Source organism: Peromyscus eremicus, chromosome 8a (genome assembly GCF_949786415.1).
Source record: "Peromyscus eremicus chromosome 8a, PerEre_H2_v1, whole genome shotgun sequence".
NCBI classification, from domain to species: Eukaryota; Metazoa; Chordata; class Mammalia; order Rodentia; family Cricetidae; genus Peromyscus; species Peromyscus eremicus.
This window is the reverse complement of record NC_081423.1, coordinates 61,059,008-61,077,268: the sequence shown is the minus strand read 5'-3', so window position 1 is coordinate 61,077,268 and position 18,261 is coordinate 61,059,008. Positions and strand designations below refer to the sequence as shown.

The 18,261-nt window shown below is 47.7% G+C and overlaps 1 protein-coding gene across 2 annotated transcripts in view; it reads left to right on the top strand.

The window, feature by feature from the left end:
• The window catches only part of Pipox (pipecolic acid and sarcosine oxidase), a 41,234-nt gene that overhangs the window by 8,995 nt on the left and 13,978 nt on the right, over positions 1-18,261 (top strand). The gene's annotated exons all lie outside the window — the stretch shown is intronic.

The following is an 18,261-nucleotide window of genomic DNA, read 5'->3' as shown; positions in this document are numbered from 1 at the left end:
ATGACCGAGGAACACCTTTACAGCCCAGGCAGATGGAGACGCTTAGGAAGATGTGACTGGCAGGTGTATGTGGGGAGGGTAGGTTTCCAGGGGAGAGAATTAATACTTCAGCCAGCTGGTGGACTGCCTGTGTCCTCACTCAGACACTCACGTCTTATTTCATTCTCTCAACATGGCTGATTGAAAATAGCTGTCAGGATCTGGGCATAGTGGTGCAAGCAAGCCTGCACCTGGGAGGTGGAGGCGGCAGGAGCAGGGTCTCCTGGCTAGCCTCGGCTATAAGGCACCCTCTTTCATAACAGACAAAACCAACAAAACCAACAGCTAAAAATAGTTGTCGGCAGCCAGGTGTAATAGTGCAAGTCCAACATGTGGAGGATCTTAAGTTCAAGTCCACCCTGAGCTAAATAACAAGGGGACTGCTGCTTGAGGCTGAGGCCTGGGAAGCTCGAAGCTCCGATCTTACAGGCTGACTTCAAACAAAGGCCCTTTAGACAAGGTCTTTGGTCTTAGCCTTTCCTCCCCAGGACCCTGACAACACACGTAGCCTTGAGGAATATACAGGCACACCAAGGAAGATGAAAAGTTCTTTGAAAGAGAGTGGAAACGGGCTCAGTGAAACCCTTCCCAGGGCCAGGCCGCGAATTAGCATCAAGTTATTTCTGGACCGCAGTCTGGTTTATTTTAGACCCTTCCTCATTTCCTTGCCTGCTGAGAAAGAGACTGGCACTATGGGGGTGAATCCAGAGCAGGTCCAGAAACCGTAACCCACAGCGTCGAGTTTCTGCAGAATTCACGTCTCAGGGTTTGCCGCTCTTCACAGGTCTTCTAGCAGGTCTCTCATTTTATTTTATTGCCATATTAAATTTGAAAATTTTTTTCTATTCATTTTTGGAATAGGTAATATGTGCCCAAGGTGCACAATTCAAAAAACATAAAAGAGCACACAGCAAACAGTCTCTCCTAGTCCTCAGAGGCAGCCGATGCCATCAATAGCTTGTTTCGTGATATTTAAAAATAGCATTGTTTCTCTTTTCTGTTCATGTAGAAAATAAAATAATTCCTGCAGAAGAAAATAAAAATCACATGTGCCACACTACTCAGAGCTGAGTGCTCTGCACATTTTGGTGTTTAATCAGCCAGCCTTTTCTTCACATAGATGGCTACAAGCTTGCATAACCCAGCTTTATTACTTGTTTATGTTAAATATGACTCTTCAGAAACAAAGATCAGAGAGGACACATTCGAACTGGCTGGAAATGGGGTACCTTGGGGAGAGTGACGGCATTAAAGGGGAACTCTGCCTCACTGGTATTATTTGAAATCCTTTCAGCATGAAAAATGCATTTATACAGTACTTCCTCCTGGTGCTTCTCTATATGTCATTCTAAACGACTGCTTCAGAAGGCTACTATTAAACTAATCCTTCATTATTGTGATCTTAAGATGTTTACAATGTTTTTTGTTTGTTTTATTTTAGATAGAGTATTATGTAGTCCTGGCTGGCTGGCCTGGAACTCTCAGAGATCCGCCTGCCTCTGCCTCCTGAGTGCTGAGCTGAAAGGTGTGTGCACCACACCTGGCCTCTTTGTGAGCGTTTTGAGCAATGGAACGACTGGGTAAAAGAGCCTGTCTGTGGAAGTGGGCATGGTGGCACAGCCTGTAATCCTAGCACTTGGGAGGCAGGAGTAGGCTGATCTCTGGGAGTTTGAGGACAGCCAGGGCTACGTAGTGAAGCCTTGGCTTAAAAAAAAAAGTCATGTAGACTAGTGTAGTGGCACACATTTGTGATCTCAGCACTCAGGAGCCTGAGGCAGGAGGATCATAGCAAGTTTGAGGCCAGCCTGGACTATTAAAAACATTAGTTTAGCCGGGAGGTGGTGGCGCAAGCCTTTAATCCCAGCACTTGGGAGGCAGAGGCAGGCGGATCTCTGTGAGTTCGAGGCCAGCCTGGTCTCCAAAGCGAGTTCCAGGAAAGGCGCAAAGCTACACAGAGAAACCCTGTCTCGAAAAACCAAAAAAAACAAAAACAAAAACAAAAACAAAACAAAAAAACCCCATTAGTTTAAAGGAAGAAAAGAAAAAATAAAGTGTATATATACTTTGTGAGGTTTTTGGATCCATAGTGTCACATTTCTTTCCTTCTAGGTTGTTCTCTTCTCTACCTCAACCAGTAGCACCTGACCCAAGCCCCACCGCCAGACTCATTCCTCACAAGCCAAGGGTCAGGTTAGGGAGGCTGAGATGGAAGCAAGAGACTGATTGGTTTGCTTTTCCCCTGACACATTATTTATTATTTTACTATTTATTATTTTATGTGTTTTGCCTGCATGTATGTCTGTGTGAGGGTGTCTGGTCCCCTGGAACTGGAGTTACAGACAATTCAATTGTGAGCTGCCATCTGGGTGCTGGGAATTGAACCCAGGTCCTCTGGAAGAGCAGCCAGTGCTTTTAACCACTGAGTCATCCTTCCAGCCCCATGTTTATTCCTTTATACTGAAGATCAGACCCAGTGACTTGCATGTACTCTACCACTGAGCCCCAACCCCAGCCCTGGGGCAATTTTATTTTATTTTATTTTTGGAGACAGGGTTTCTCTGTGTAGCTTTGTGCCTTTCCTGGATCTCGCTCTGTAGACCAGGCTGGCCTTGAACTCAGAAAGATCCGCCTGCCTCTGCCTCCCGAGTGCTGGGATTAAAGGCGTGTGCCACCACCACCCGGTGGCAAAATTTCTTTTTTTTCTAGGTCATGGGGAGGTGCCAGGAGAGCCTTTGTGACCAAATGGGAAGTTGATGGAACCTGGGGTATGGAATCTCTCAGCAGGAGGGGCAGGGGCCTCCAGGAGTCTGAATTATAAGATCAAAGTGTTAGGTAGCCAGGAGAGATCTAGATCTTTCCCCTAGATGTTCCACATCCATGAGTTAATGTCACAGAGCTAAAGGCATGGCTTCAATGGCTCCTTTTAGAGTCACATCTGGTCAAGTTCGTATGGCACAGTAGAAGACCTTCTAGAACCAATGTCTCTAGCTACTGTACCCTCTCAAAGTCAAAATCAGACTTCTCTTTGATTCTGAACACCCAGCTCTGTGTCTTGCCTTGAACCTTAGCCCCTTTAGCTTTCTGGCAAGTGGACCCGTGTCGTTTGGAAATGTTTAGAGAAACAAGATGGTCCTAAGAAAGACTTGTTGATTTAGTATGGAAAGATGGCTTTCTGAAGGTGCCTCTCTCCTCTGGAGCCCTGCATCTCCATAGTAGCTGAGGTTTCCTCTTGATGGGGGTGGGGGAAGAAAGCCCAAGATTGCATCTCATTGGTGAGATGAATAATACATTTGAAGCATCTCACAAACTGTGTTTGATCCGCCTAAAGCTTCAACCGTTAGCGTACTTCTCTTTATCCCCAGCAAGGGAGGGCCGGGAACTGTCAACATTTTCCTTTCTGCTTAATTTGTGCCCTCTCCATAAAGAGAAAAACAGGGGTTTGGGGGACAGCAGGAGGCTGGGGAGGAGGGTGGTGACACATACTTCCTGGAATAATTCAAGGAGCCTCAGCACCAGGGGCTGCTCCCAGAGCCTGGGAACTTCTAGGGTTGACAGAACAGAGCTAGAGGAGTGCTGTTCCAGGGAGGGGGCTGTGCTGTGTGTGCTGGGGTTTTGGGGAGCCTGTTTGCAGGATAGTGTGCCCTTAAGAAGCTGGTTCCTGGGAGGGCCCTGCTCCAGTATTTCTTGAGGGTGGGAAGTTGAGGCTGTCTGGTTGCTAAGCACCCAAGATGCTTCTTTCATCTCAGCAAGCAGAGAAGCCATGTCCAGGCTCAGGGCACAGCGCTGTGTTTGTGTTTTTACCTACACACTTCAGCCACTCTTCATGTCTTTCCAAGGGGGTGGCCTGAGTACTAAGTTAGATCCTAGCCAAGGCCTCTTTGGTGGTTGAGAGGGGGCCTCTGAAAGTTCACATTTAAAACATCTTCATTTTTAGTTTATTGATTTTACTTTGTGTGTGAGGGTTTTGCCTGCATGTATGTATGTGCACCATGGAGGCTAGAAGAGGGTGTCAGATCCCCCAGAACTGGAGTTACAGACGGCTGTGAGCTATCATGTAGGTTCTGGGAACCGAACTTGAGTCCAGTGGAAAGGCAGCAAGTGGTCTTAGGTGCTGAGCCCACTCCCCAGTCTCTGGAAGTTCCCCTTCTTAACTACATGCTGCTTCTCTACCAAGTAGCCTGAGGTGCTCTGCCGCCCCTCTGCCCAGTGCTGCGGGGAACAAGAGAGAAGACTTAGAAGCCCAGACAATGCAAGGCCTCCCAGGTCTTCTCCTCAGCCTCTTCCTATGCCTCAGTGTCCTGTGTATAAAATGGAGTTGCTCACAGTGACATTCCAAGATCTGGGTGACAATTTAATAAATGTCTTCGGGTCTCCAGAGCAGTGCTCAGAACACAGGCTACACCATGTATATTTTCTGGTTTGTTTGTTTTTTTCTGAAAGCAGGGTCTTGTTATGTTGTCCAGGCTCCCTGCCTCCGACTCCTAGGCTCAAGAGACCTTCCTGCCTCAGCTTCCTGAAAGGGCGGGACTATGTGCCTGTGCCGTCATGTTTGGATGTAATTAGCTGCTATCGATAGCCTTTCCACAATCATGTAGCCGTTCTCTTCCCAGCTGACTTTGACACCATTCCATCTTCCTTCTCTGGGAAGACCCACTCTTCCATTTCTATTCCGATCCACCTAGCCCGTTCCTGGCCTCTTTTGCTTCTGTCCACCTTGGCTGGGGCCCCATAGTCACACTTCTCCAAACACTCCCATTCCTTTAGGTTTTTAGAGACTTCCCCGAATTCTGTTGACAGGTATCAGATTTGGCCAGATCTTTTTGTTTTTGGGGTAGCATCTCTTGTAGCTCAAAGTAGCTTCAAACTCATAAATAGCCAAGGATGACCCTGAACTCCTGATCTTCCTCTACCTCTTGAGCTCTGGGATTACAAGCCAGACTGGCCGGATCATTTTGTTGTTGTTGGTTTTGGGTTTTTTTGTTTTGTTGTTTGTTTGTTTCTAACAGGCCCTCTCATCCTTGTGAACTTGGCCTGACTTTTCTGTCTCCTATGGTGGCCGGTACAGGACATGTCTATCCTCTAAGGAACTGGTGGTGTATTTACAGGAGGCAGAACATGAGGAGACAGCTTTTCTTAGAGGGAAACAACAGGTCATCTCCACTGGGGTAGGTACAAAGAATGGAAGAGCGAGTAATTTTCCTAACAGTCAGTAATGCGTCTCCATCCTGAGCTATTCATTTCACAGGCTTCCGTACCCCAACCTGCTCCATCAGGGAAGCTACCCATCAAGTCTACCCTCAGTCTGGCCAGCTGCAGCTGAGAACTGAGACAGGCACAGCAGTGAAAAGACATCCCAGAATCCCCAGGTGCTGAGGAGGAGGCAGGAATCTACTGAAGCAAGAAGAGAGTGGAGATTTTGCAGACAGGTGGAGGTGGGGGCTGTCCTGGGAATGCAGGACCTCCCTGTAGAGCAGATCAGGCCCAGCGGTTCTGGCAGCCTGGCTTGCATGTCTGCCCAGTGCTCCTGGGCCCTTCTGTTCAGGCCTGGCATCCCATGGAGGCAGCATTCTGCTTAGGAGCTTGGAGCACAGACGGGGAGGCAGGCATTGCAGAGAATCGATTTGCGGGAGCAGCGGGGGCCTTCTCTTCCTCCTTACTTCCCAGATCTTTGATCTCTTGTCCTCCCTCCATAGTTCCATTCCTCTCCACCCCCTCCCCACACTAGCTGAATCTCAGCGGGCTCTGTTGGGGGAAGGGGGACAGGTCTTTGTCCTCTTGTGTCCTGTGACTGGGTGGGTCCTAGCCTCCTACTTAAGTCATGAGGCAGGTTCTGTCCTCGGTGGGAGTGGAGACACACACACACACACACACACACACACACACACACACACACACACAGAGAGAGAGAGAGAGAGAGAGAGAGAGAGAGAGAGAATCCATAGCATCAGAGAGACCCTGTGGAAGACTGAGGTGTGGAGAATCAGGGGCGACGAAAAAAAGAGAATTCAGCAAATTAAAAATTTTACAACCATCCAGCAAGTCTGCAAAAATGATCTTCCCTGCGGTCTTTCATTTATCTCATTATCTGACTCCTAATGTGCTTCTTCCCCCCTTTCTTTTCTCGCCACACTTGGTGCAAAATCTTATTAGCTTTTTTTTTTTTTTTTTTTTTTTTCTGGCAGGGGCTTCATATAGTCTTTTTCATTACATTTCCTAATAAAAGCAATCACTAGGATGGCACGGCTGGAGGATTAAAAAGCCACCTCAGCAGCCTCCTGGCTAGCAGAGCTGTGGTTTGCTATAGCCTTGTCTTGCTGCCAGGGGAGTGGGCCAGACCTGGAGGGCTAGATAGAGACACCCAGGTTAGGCTGCAGAACATTCCAGAGCTGGGAGAGGTGCTAAGACATCAAGGCAGCCAAATCAAGATGTTATAGAGGTGGTGGCGCACGCCTTTATTCCCAGCACTCGGGAGGCAGAGTCAGGCGAATCTCTCTGAGTTCAAGGCCAGCCTGGTCTACAGAGCGGGATCCAGGACAGCCAGGGACACACACACACACACACACACACACACACACACACACACACACACACACACACAGGGACCATTCTAAAGGTACTTAGAGCCGGAATGTTAGACACCCGTAGTTAATCCAGCTAAGCTCATCTACTTCCCCCTGAAGAGAGATTCTGACCTTTGTCTTTGGACTCTGGCCCACACTGTCAAGAGTAACATTGAGTAACATTGTTGATGTCAACTGCTCAGCTTTTGAAGAAGACAGACTGGATTTTGTTACCTGAACTTGGTTAAAATTTTCATAAGACATATTTAAAAGAAAATTTAGCATTTAATTATTTTGAAAGTCACACTGTTCCATCACCATCTCCAGAACTTTTTACATCTTTCCAAACCAAAATTCTATCCCCACTCCACCACTAACCTGGCTCCTGCTTTTTGGCCTCAATGAGTCCCTGTGCTAGACAGCCCTTGTAAGTGGCACGTTTTCATCCTGGGTCTGCTTGTTCCGCTCAGCACACTGTCCCCGGGCTCACCCGGGCTGTCAGATGGGAGAGAAAGTGACCCTACCTATTTTGTTTCTGCTTTTAGAAAAGATTTGTTTTCACTAATTTTAATTGTGTGTGTGTGTGTGTGTGTGTGTGTGTGTGTATGTATGTGTGCAGGTGCCCACAGAAGCCAGAGGTCCAGGTCCCCTGAGCTGTAATTACAGACAGTTGTGAGCTGCCTGATGTAGGTGCTGGGAACTGAGCTCAGATCCAGTCCTCTGGAAAAGCAGCAAGTGCTCTTAACCACTGAGCCATCCCTCCAGCCCCAGAAAATGACCCCTTTTTAAGGTTGCATCATATTCTTTTGTATGAACTGCCAAATTTTATTACACCTTAAAAAAAAAAAAATCCAGCCTTGCCGGGAGGCGGTGTCACACACCTTTAGTTCCAGCACTTGGGAGGCAGAGCCAGAAGGATCTCTTTGAGTTCAAGGCCCAAGACCAGCCTGGTCTACAGAGCAAGATCCAGGAGGGCACCAAAACTACACGGAAAAACCCTGTCTGGAAAAACAAAACAAAACAAACAACAATTTCAGCCTTAAAAATATTTTCCATATAAGGATGTTGAAGAGAACCCTCTCGGACCCCTCTCACTGAGGTGAGGATACTTCTGCCCTTTGAGACGGTCTCACCTCTCCTCTGCTAATAATTAATCTTGTGTTCCATCATTAAATAACTGAGCTCCCTAAAGGCTGACTGGGAATGCTGCTTGGCTCAGCATGTGGTGTGGGGGAAGGGCCAATAGTGACAGGAAACCCCGTCTGACAAAGCAAGCAAAGGGAGAAAAAAAATGCCTACAAAGTAACAAGATAGTGTATTGCCTGGGTTATAAACCGACCCTGGAGGTTTTTCACAGATCACCCTGCAAGACGATTTGGGCCACACATTAAGGGCTGCTGGCTAGCCACATAGCGTCAAAGGGGGAAAGGCTGACTTTAAAGAGAATGACCATCATTTTGAAACATTTGGTTGGGTGTGATTAAAAATAAGCGTACAGCCAGGTGTGGTGGCGCACGCCTTTAATCTCAGCACTCGGGAGGCAGAGGCAGGCAGATCTCTAAGTCTGAGGCCAGCCAGGTCTACAGAGTGAGTTCCAGAAAAGCTGGGGCTACACAGAGAAACCCTGTTTCGGGGAAAAAAACACAAAAAACTATATAAACAAACAAACAAATAAATAGATAAGTAAATAAAAGAAGCAGACAAAGGACGAATTCCAGACAACTTTAAATGTCTTGTTTTGGGACCGCTCGGACCATCCCTCGCTGACTGATGTGTTCCTGTGTGCTTGGCTGAGACTGCATGAGCTGGTCACAACCAGCAGTTCGCCAGGATCAGAGACCATCACAGGGGCCGGAGGGCCAATGCAGGAGTCATGCCTACGGAAGTGCTTCCGCCAGAGCCGTTCACCCCTAGCAGCTCCCGGTTCCATTAATGGGATACTGTCTTTAGTCTGTGCAACCTCCTCAGACCCTCTTCCGTGTCTTTCCATTCTCCTCCAGGGCCTTTGGGGCTCTTACTCTCTGCCATCCTTTTCCCTGCCCCAGACCTTGGAGGATGACAGGCGTTCCCAGAGAAGAGAGCCTGCAGGTCAGAAAGACAGCCTGACTGAGGAGGGTCTTGCCTTCCCTCAGGCGGATACAGACTCTTGAAAGACTGCCTTGCTTTGATTAAAGATGCATTTTTTCTCTCTCCACCTAAGTGGAAGGTATTTTCCACACAGTTAGGTCTTTTCCATATACACTGACAGACAGACAAGACCCCACCCTCCACCCCCTTCCACTTTTCCAGATCCGTCCTTTTCTCATCTGGAGAGGCTGCCCCTCCCTTCGTCAATACTCTGGGGGGCTTTTGTTTCCTAGGCTCCTTATCAAATCAACCAGAGGCAAACCCTGAGTGAGCAACAGCGGAAACCAGCAGCTGCTGGGACAGTGGGGACTTCACTTCCAGCTCTGACGTTATGGATGTGGCACAGACTGCCAGGAGGGACTGGAATAAATCGAATGGTTTCTCCAAGGGTCCCTAGGGCTGCTTTAGACTTTCTTCCTATCAGGAGTTGGTCGTCTTCTCCGTCTTTGCAGAAGTGGGAGCATAGAGCATGGTGGTGTGCCACACAGAAAGTGGAGCACAGCCGTGTGCAACCCAGAGTGAACTACAGTCTTTGCCCTAGCTTCACAGAAGACACCAGGACCCAGCACCCAGTAGCACCCAGAGAGAGGATGGGGAGAAGTCCAGGGTGGGAGGGTGCTGGCTCCACACTGCAGCTATCAGTTTCTTCATCTGTGAATTTTGTTTTTAATTTTTTGTCTAGTTTTGTTTTGAGACAGCGTCTCAACTGTGTAGTCCTGGCTGGCCTGCAACTCTTAGAGGTCTACCGGCCTCTGTCTCCAAGCTACAATATATACATATGTACATATACATACATATATGCCTACATACATACGTGCCTTCCTTCTTAGCTGGGCATGTTGGCACACATAATCCTAGCACCTGGGAGTGTGAGACAGGAGAATCACTTCAAGTTTGAGGCCAGTCTGGACAACATGATAAAACCCTGTCCAGAAAGAAAAGTAGGTGTGAGGGTGTGTGTGTATGAGGGGTGCCTCAGCATTTAAGAGCACTTAATGTTTTTTTAGAAGACATGAGTTCAGGTCTCATGTTGGCGGCTTAGTAACTCCAGCTCCAAGGGATCTCTTACTTTCTTCTGGCCTCTGGGGGTACCTACACACATGTAGCACACATACACAGACATTCGCATGCACACCCGCAAATTAAAAGTAAGTATAGAGGAAGGGAGGGAGGGAGGGAGGGAGGGAGGGAGGGAGGAAGGAAGGAAGGAAGGAAGGAAGGAAGGAAGGAAGGAAGGAAGGATGTACCCGCCTGTTGACTTTACAGGGCTGCTGGTGATGGACTGAGAAGCCTGGGAAGTAAGCACTCTGAAACCTGTAGCAAGTATATGTGAAGAAGTCATGAGAAGAAGCCATCTGAGATGTCCAGAAGCAGCTTTAAAAATGTTTTATTACAGGGGCTGGAGAGATGGCTCAGTGGTTAAGAGCACTGGCTGCTCTTCCAGAGGACCCAGGTTCAATTCCCAGCACCCACATGGCAGCTCACAACTGTCTATAACTCCAGTTCCAGGTAATCTGGCACCTTCATGCCAATGCACATAAAATAAATTAAAAAAAAAAGAATAAAAATTTTTTATTACATTTTTATTTGTGTGGGGGGTGCAGGGAACAGGGATACTTGACACTCTGTGTGTGTGTGTGTGTGTGTGTGTGTGTGTGTGTGTGTGTGTGTGTGTGTATGTGTATAACTTTCAGGAACTGATTCTCTCTTTTCATCTTGTGGGTCTAGGGGCTTGAACTTGGGTCTTCAGGCTTGGCAGCAAGCACCTTGGCCCACTGAGCCATCTCTCTGGCTTTCTGAGGCAGCTCCCTGTAGACCTTTCCTTGTCCATTCCAGGAACCTCCACTTTCTTCTTTCCTTTGAGAATTCTGGGCAAGGTGCCCTGAGAGTCTGTTCCAAACACAGCTGGAATCATCCCAATGTCTTTTCTAAACCTTTCTTTCTCCTGCCCCCTTAAACAGCAAGCAAATAAAGGTGGACAAATGTGCAAAGGGAGAGCCTGCCAGCGAGTGGGGGCAGGGTACGGAGGGGGGACTGCAGGGAGAGGGGAGGGGGGACTGCAGGGAGAGGGGAGTGGGGAGGGGCTGACAACCACTGTGAGGCAGGAAGCTGGTAGCAGCTGGTTACAACTCACCATGCCACTGAGAACCCAGCAGGCTCCTTTTAAGGTTCTGTAGAGAACCCTGCTAGTGAGATGAAGCCCAGCATGGGCCCCACAAACTTCCTTTTCTTTATATTCTTGGACTTTCCAGACACTGCTTGCTCGTGACCTTTCACCTATTCTAGCTTTTCTGTGGATTTGGATTCTATCTAAGCCAAGGGCAGGCTGTGGCTGAGAGTGAGGCTGTAGGCAGGATGCTGATGATGCCCAGAGCCTATTCCTGGGTCCCATCAGGAATGCAGTGATCTGCACAGCATTTCCTTCTAAGCCTTTCCTATACATAACAAGATTCCACCCAGCTACACTCCCCAGAGGCAGCTACTGGCGCTTCTTGTTACAGGAACCAAGAAAAACCTGATTTTCTTTAAACATTTGTTCAACGCTTTATTTAGAGAGGTTAGGTACCACACGGGGGACGATGAACGCTAGGCTGCGATTCTCAGGTGTTCCGTACCATTTGGGATGGTGGGTCATTATACATCTCATTCTTCAAAACATATGCAGGAAGCAGGACCCTGTCTCAGCTAAAGACAATTAACCTTGGGGTCATAGCCTACACCCACACCTTATCAACATGGCCTTCTTTTAAACAAATACAGTGATTTCCTAAAGGCAATCTCTTCAGTAAAATTCCTCCTGCACTTATTTCAACTCAAACGTGCTTTGGTGGATGCATACTGGTCCCCCCAGCCGAAACCCGGCTGCCTCACACAAAGCTAGCTCTCCTGTTGCCTATTAGGATGAGATTCCCACTTTGCTGCCCAAGGAGGGAGCTGGTCATTTTTGCTGACAATTGTCATTGTCCTTTTCCACCACTGATATCTAGGAAGGAAGGGGATTGGATGACATGAGAGCAGTATAAATGGAGGCCATCCTGGAGGGTTTGTGTGTTCTGAAGCTCAATGACTGGACAAGAACCAAGTCTGGAAGCCTGGTTATTTGGGCCAACCATGCCAATAAACAAAGGAAAACAATAGAAAAAAAATGGATATTGAGGACACACCTTTAAAGCCTTGAACATAGCAAGATGTTAACAGGCTAACATGGAAGAGACCAGAGGGTAAAAACATTCTTTCTTTCTTTCTTTTTTTTTTTTTTTTTTTTTTTTTTGAGACAGGGTTTCTCTCCATTCCCGTAGCATTGCTGTCCTGGAACTCACTTTGTAGACCAGGCTGGCCTTGAACTCACAGAGATCCACCTGCCTCTAACTCCCGAGTGCTGGGGTTAAAGGCGTGCGCCACCACATTCTTTCCTTAAAAAGTCCGTGTCAATCCTTGCAAATCTCAATTTTCATTTTGATATCTTGGTATAGGGAGGGACCTAGAAATCCAAGCCCACTGCCTATGTAGAGTGGAGAGACTAACAGAGAAAGTTCTAGTCAAGCATGGATGCAGGAGCCTGTGATCACGGATACTCTGGAGTCTGAGGCAGGATGATCACAAGTTCAAGGGCTTCAGAGTGAGTCTGAAGCTATCCTGGATTCTGTCTCAAAATAAAAGTTAAAGGGGGCTGGGGACATAGTTCAGTGGTGGCAGCGTCTGTCTGACCCAAGGCCCTAGGTTCAAACTCTAGTACAAAACCAAAGATTCCTCCTAATAGGATGCAGCCCTGAAGGGATACCACAGCAGGAGAAGGAGCATGGCAGTTGGCAGTCCGGCAGCCTGGTTCATGTTGCGTGGGTAGTCCAGGGAACCTCAGGCTGGGAACGCCCACCTTGTAGCGACAATGTCAGGCTATGGAGACTGGGAAAGGCAAGGGAAAAAAAGCAGGTGCCTGAGAGAGGAAGGCTGCTGATAGTCTCAATCCCTGACAGAGCCTCACCTCCACAGTCATGACGGACACTTCTCAGACCTCTGACTTGTCCTTCCTTTGATGTCTGCTGAGCTTCGGTGGGATGCTCTTTAGCGGGAGGAATGCACCCACTGGGACACAGCAGAGTAAAGACACCTGCTAGTGAACGCCAGGCGTATTTTAGAGCTCCTCAGACAAGGGTGCAAGATACACACGTATCTATGGGACCGAGACAGACCAACCTGGAGATAAGGGCAAGAAGATTCAGTGTATGGGGCTGGAGAGATAGCTTAATGGTTTGGGTCACTTGCTGCTCTTGCAGAAGACCCAGGTTCAGTTCCCAGCACCCACATGGCAACTCACAACCATCTGTAACTCCAGCTTTAGGGGTTCTAACATGCTCTTCTGACTTCCAAGGTCACCAGCTGAACTTGGGACATGCATATATACATATAGGTAAAATATCCCTACATATAAAACAAACCTTAAAAAAAAAAGATTCAGTGATCTTAGGGGAAGTTTTCCCTTAAATAAAAATCCTGTCTCAGCCGGGTGATGGTGGTGCATAAATTTAATCTCAACACTTGGGAGGCAGAGGCAGGTGGATCTCTGTGTTCAAAGCCAACCTGGTCTACAGAGCAAGTTCTAGGACAGCAAGAACTACACAGTGAATCCCACCTAATTTTTAGTACATCTCCTTATCCCAATGAACTCTGAGAAATCCCCTTGACCCTCAGTGCATAGGGTTCAAACAGGATTTTATTCCTGCTAGTCAAGGGCTCCCCTGCTCAGCTACATCCCAGTCCTTAGTTTTTGGAGACTGGGTCTTTCTATGTGTCTCAGGCTGGACTTGAAGTGGCAATCTTCCTGCCTCAGCCTCCCACTACAGACATGTGCCTCCATGGCTAGTAAAGAGTATTTTATACTCCCCATCCCTCAAAAACAGGGTCTTGTGAAGTCCAGGCTAGCTTCAAACTTGCTATATAGCTGTGGGTGGCTTTGAATTCCTGATCCTTCTGCCATAGCTTCTCAAGGGCTTAGATTACGGTGTGTGTCATCACACCAGGCTGGAGAGTATCCTTTTCTAGCTGTAGTCCAGCTCTGTCAGAGGAAAAGATGATTTCATATTTTCGTAGAGCTGTCAGCCCTCATTCCCAGGACTTTCATTTATCTCCCTTCCCTGGAATCAGCCTAGGGATTTCACTGCTGTAGAGCTGCCTTTTAATAAATATAAAATCAGAGGGACATCAGGATGCAAGAGCCATGGTCTCTGCACTCACCACCTCAAGGCACAGACTGTCCTGAGCAGCTCAGGGAGGCAACTCTCCCTTGCTGAACACCTAGAACCAGAACAGTCAGAGTCCTGGGAATCCAGGGCATCTGTTATAACTGAAGAACCCTGACATCCATCACAAGCATGTATGGGTGCTGTTTCTGTGCCAAACGCCTCCTTCGTACCATGTATACTACACAGTCATCACAAAAATGTGCCAGCTCCTTATGACTGATGTGGATCTCGGAGATAAAGGAAATGAAGCTAGCAGGGTGTTATATAGGATCACACAGGCGCGCGCGCGCACACACACACACACACACACACACACACACACACAGAGTACATACTGTATAAGCATGTTTGTATACTCACAGAACATCTCTGAAAAGGCACAAAAGACAATAGCAACAATGTTGCATCTGATAGGCGAGCTGAGCTCTGGGAATGGGTGGAAAGGAGACTCCACAGTGTTCTCTTTGGTACGGTTTACTGTTGTTCCGTGTGTATGTATTACCTATGAAAAATGACAATAGAAAGAAGACTCCCTCCTTTTAAGAGGCATAGGGGGAAGGCAGATATGCAAACAATTACAGCACAATATGCGTATTGTTATCATGGACCCTCTGCAGGATAGGGAGGAGGTATAGGAAAGACTGCATCTGCTCGGGGGTGCCTGGGAGTTTGAAATAATCAGGCGAGTGCTGGAACCTCTCTCCACTCAGTGTTGCTAGGGTGCCAGGCGCACAGTGAGAAAGAAAGGGTCAGTGGTGGAGCTCCGAGAAGCAGCAGAGAGGTCAGAACGAAAGCCACCTCGTGTGCCAAGCTAAGGAGTTCAAATTTTTATCCTAAAAGGAAAGGGCAGCTATGAAGAAAATTTTAACGGGGAGTAACCTGTCCAGATTTGCCATTTAAAGAGATGGGTGGATGACCAGACCTAAGGGGACCAGAACTGAGGAGGCGGGGGGGGGGGGGGGGGGGGGGGGCGATCAACCTGAGATCAGACAGCCAGCGGATCAGCGATGTGTATGGAAAGCGCTCACAAAGCCTGTTCTTTGCGTTCCCACACCCGGCATCCTCTGAGCATTCAGGACCCCAGGCTCCCCGGCAGCAGGAAGGATCTGCCCTCAGGGTACAGCTCATCCCTGCCTGCCCGCCTCCTTGCCCCAGGCTTCAGCTCCTTGGCAAAGTGGGGCAGGGAAGAAAGCAGCAGAAGACTCTCCCATTCCCTCCTAGTTCTCTCTTATTTATTCCACGCTCTCTCTCCATTCGGGTCCTCTCATTATTTCTGAGCTGTACAGCTTGCTGCTTCCCTGGCTCGCTCCTTCCACCCCTGTCTGCAAAGTGTCAATCAAGCTATCGGATGAGCAGTTCAGCCTCACACCCTCAGCGTCTCTGCCCCAGGACACGAGCCGCGACAGCTGACACACACAAGCAGCAAGGTGTAGGGCTGTTGGCTCGCCCTTTAATAGTCCTCCGATCCAGAATGGGTGTTAAAATGGAATTTGAGGGGATCGCGTCTCTCTGCCTGCCCCTGTCAGGACATATGCAAGGACGGGCAATCCTGAGAGAAGGGGAAGCCTTTAGAAGCAGATTTGCTTTTCATTTCAAGGTTGGGCCGTGGCCACTGGCGGCTTTCGGAGGAGCTGCCGTTTGAAATTCTTAACAAGAAACAGAATGCTTGAGTCCAGGAATCCAGGGCAGGCTTGTGAAGTAGGGACGGGGAAATGGGATTGTCATTTTATCTCTGAAGGGATATTATATTAAACGGGGGTGGGGGGAATACAGAGTGGCTTGGCCGCTTCCCTGCAGCTTCCCTGGAGGACTGAACAATGTCGGCAGCAGAAAGAACTGAGATTAGAACAAAGAAAGAACTTCCCGGCCCTGGAACCAGTGACCGGGAGATGTGAAGCGTCTGCTTCCCCCGGGGATTTCTCCTTCTTTTACAAATTGTGAATGGAGGCACCATTTTTATAGAATACGGGAACTAATGAGCATTAAGCTCAATTACCTCACCAATTTCTTTTAGATCTTTGATCAGCATGCACAGAAGTCATGGCCGTGATCAGTGTGTGTCATGTGTTCTGTGTCTCTGTATCAATTTCATATCGGCATTTCTACAAAGCAGGGTCCTCACGCCTGCCATTTGGAATAGCCACACAGTTATTGCAGTATGTCAACATGTCAGCGTTTGCTTAGCTATTCCCTGTTGTTGGATTGTTTCTTTCTTTCTTTTTTTTTTTTTAATATTTTAAAAGCATAGATATGCATGCCTTCATACAAATGCCTTTTCTCCCCTGGGGGAGTAGTTTGTCAAGTAGAATTTCTAGGTCAGAATGTTTGAACTCTTTTATCCTATTGTGCATGGTCCCAGAACATTCCACAGGATCCAATCTGAATTGCCACCTGCAACACGGACAACATAATACGGTTGCATCATTTTTATTTTTGTTTATTTAATAGACACGTAATAGTACCTTAGAGTTATTTAATTCCCTTCTCTTTGACTGCTGGCGGAACTGGGCACACTTCCATGCAAGGATTTATTGCCTGCTTTTCTTCCGTGCAAGCTGTTCATCTCCGCTGACATCTTATAAGAAATCCAGGGACTGATCTTATATATTTCTATCAAGCCCTTACACACTCGGGGTACCATATTTTTCTTGGTTATATCTGCTAATATTTTACTGTAAGGGATCCGTCCAGTGGTGAAGCAGATGCTGTTCTGCCTTCTGTGGGGTGGGGAGACAGAATGCTGTGACCTTTAGACTCTAGAAGGATTTGTCTTTTTCTTTTCTTTTTCTCTACTTCTCTTTGGGGGAAAAAAAAAACAACCTGGTCAGATGGCAGTCCCTCCGTGGGCTCCTGTGTTCTTAGGACAGGAAGGGCTGGCCAGAAGACAGCTGGTTGCCGAGGCTACTCTGGGGGTTGTCTGTGGAGCAGAAGTGTTGCTGGGGGCCTCAGTCAGCCACTGTGCTGAGGTGAAGCAGCTCCCTGTAGTCCTATGTGCATCCCATATCACTATTTTCTCTCTTTGTTGTATGGTCATCAGAAAAACAGCAAAGTATGGAAATCAGAAACTTAACTATAAGCTCTGATGAACTGTCACGATAGCTTCGCAGTGAAAGGGGAATGTCATGAGGCCGGGCATGTTGATGAGCACTTGCCTAGCATGCATGAAACCTGGGTTTGATCCCCAACACGTTTTTTTGCTTGTTTGTTTTTGTTTTTTGTTTTTGGAGACAAGGTTTCTCTTTGTAACCCTGGCTGTCCTGGAACTTACTCTGTAGCCCAGGCTGGCCTTGAACTCAGAGATCCGCCTGCCTCTGCCTCCTGAGTGCTGGGATTAAAGGCATGTACCACCACCGCCCAGGCCCTCAGTACCATTTTAAACCAAATAGGATGATAGAGTCTATACTCCCAGGAGGCAGAGGCAGAAGAACCAAAGGTTCAAGGTTCCCCTCTGCTGCAAAGCAAGTTAGAGGCCAGTGAAGCAATGCCTGAGACCCTGTATCCAAAAAAGAAATAAAAACAACAAGAGCAAGTGAGTTTCGGAGCAGACAGACCTGGGTTTATGTCTCAGCATCTAGATACACTGGGTATGGGTTTGGGGCAGATCCTGCCACCTTTGGCTGTGTGGTGGTGTTTGAGTTATGACTACGTAAACAATCGTTCTCAAATGTTAGTGTCTAAAAACACGCGTTTTCTTTTTACCTCACAAAATCGAGGAATACTGATGCTGGGTCATGTGGCTCTGACTGGGCTACTCAGTGGTGTTGAGTCCATCTGGGCATGAGGTCCAAGATGGCGTGTCTCTTATGCGTGGCTCAGGATCTAAGAATGAGTTCTCCAAAGCAAGAAGAGAAAGTTGCCCACAGGCCTAGGCCGGAAATAGCGTGGCAGTCACCGTGTTCTATCAGGCAAGCATGTGGTGGGAACACTGACAAAGAACTTGAGGCTATCTTCATTCTGCCAAAAAATGAGGATAAAAATACACAAAAAATGAGAATTTAATGAGATAATGTATTCAGAGGCAAATTTACCAGGAAGCTAATAAAACCTCAACCATGGGGCTCCCTCATTGAGCAGGCTCTCCTAAGTCCTGCCATTTAATTTTGCATGACTAATTTTTTTCTTTCTATTTTTTTTTCTCTTATATTTTTAGTGGGGATTGAACCCAGGACCTCAAGCATGCTGAACCCAATACTATGCCTCCAGTCTCCTTCTCCTTTTATCTTAAAAATGGACCTCCAAATTGTGTAAGAATCAGGACCTGCCAACCCTGGCTCTGTCCCCACTGACTGTAACAA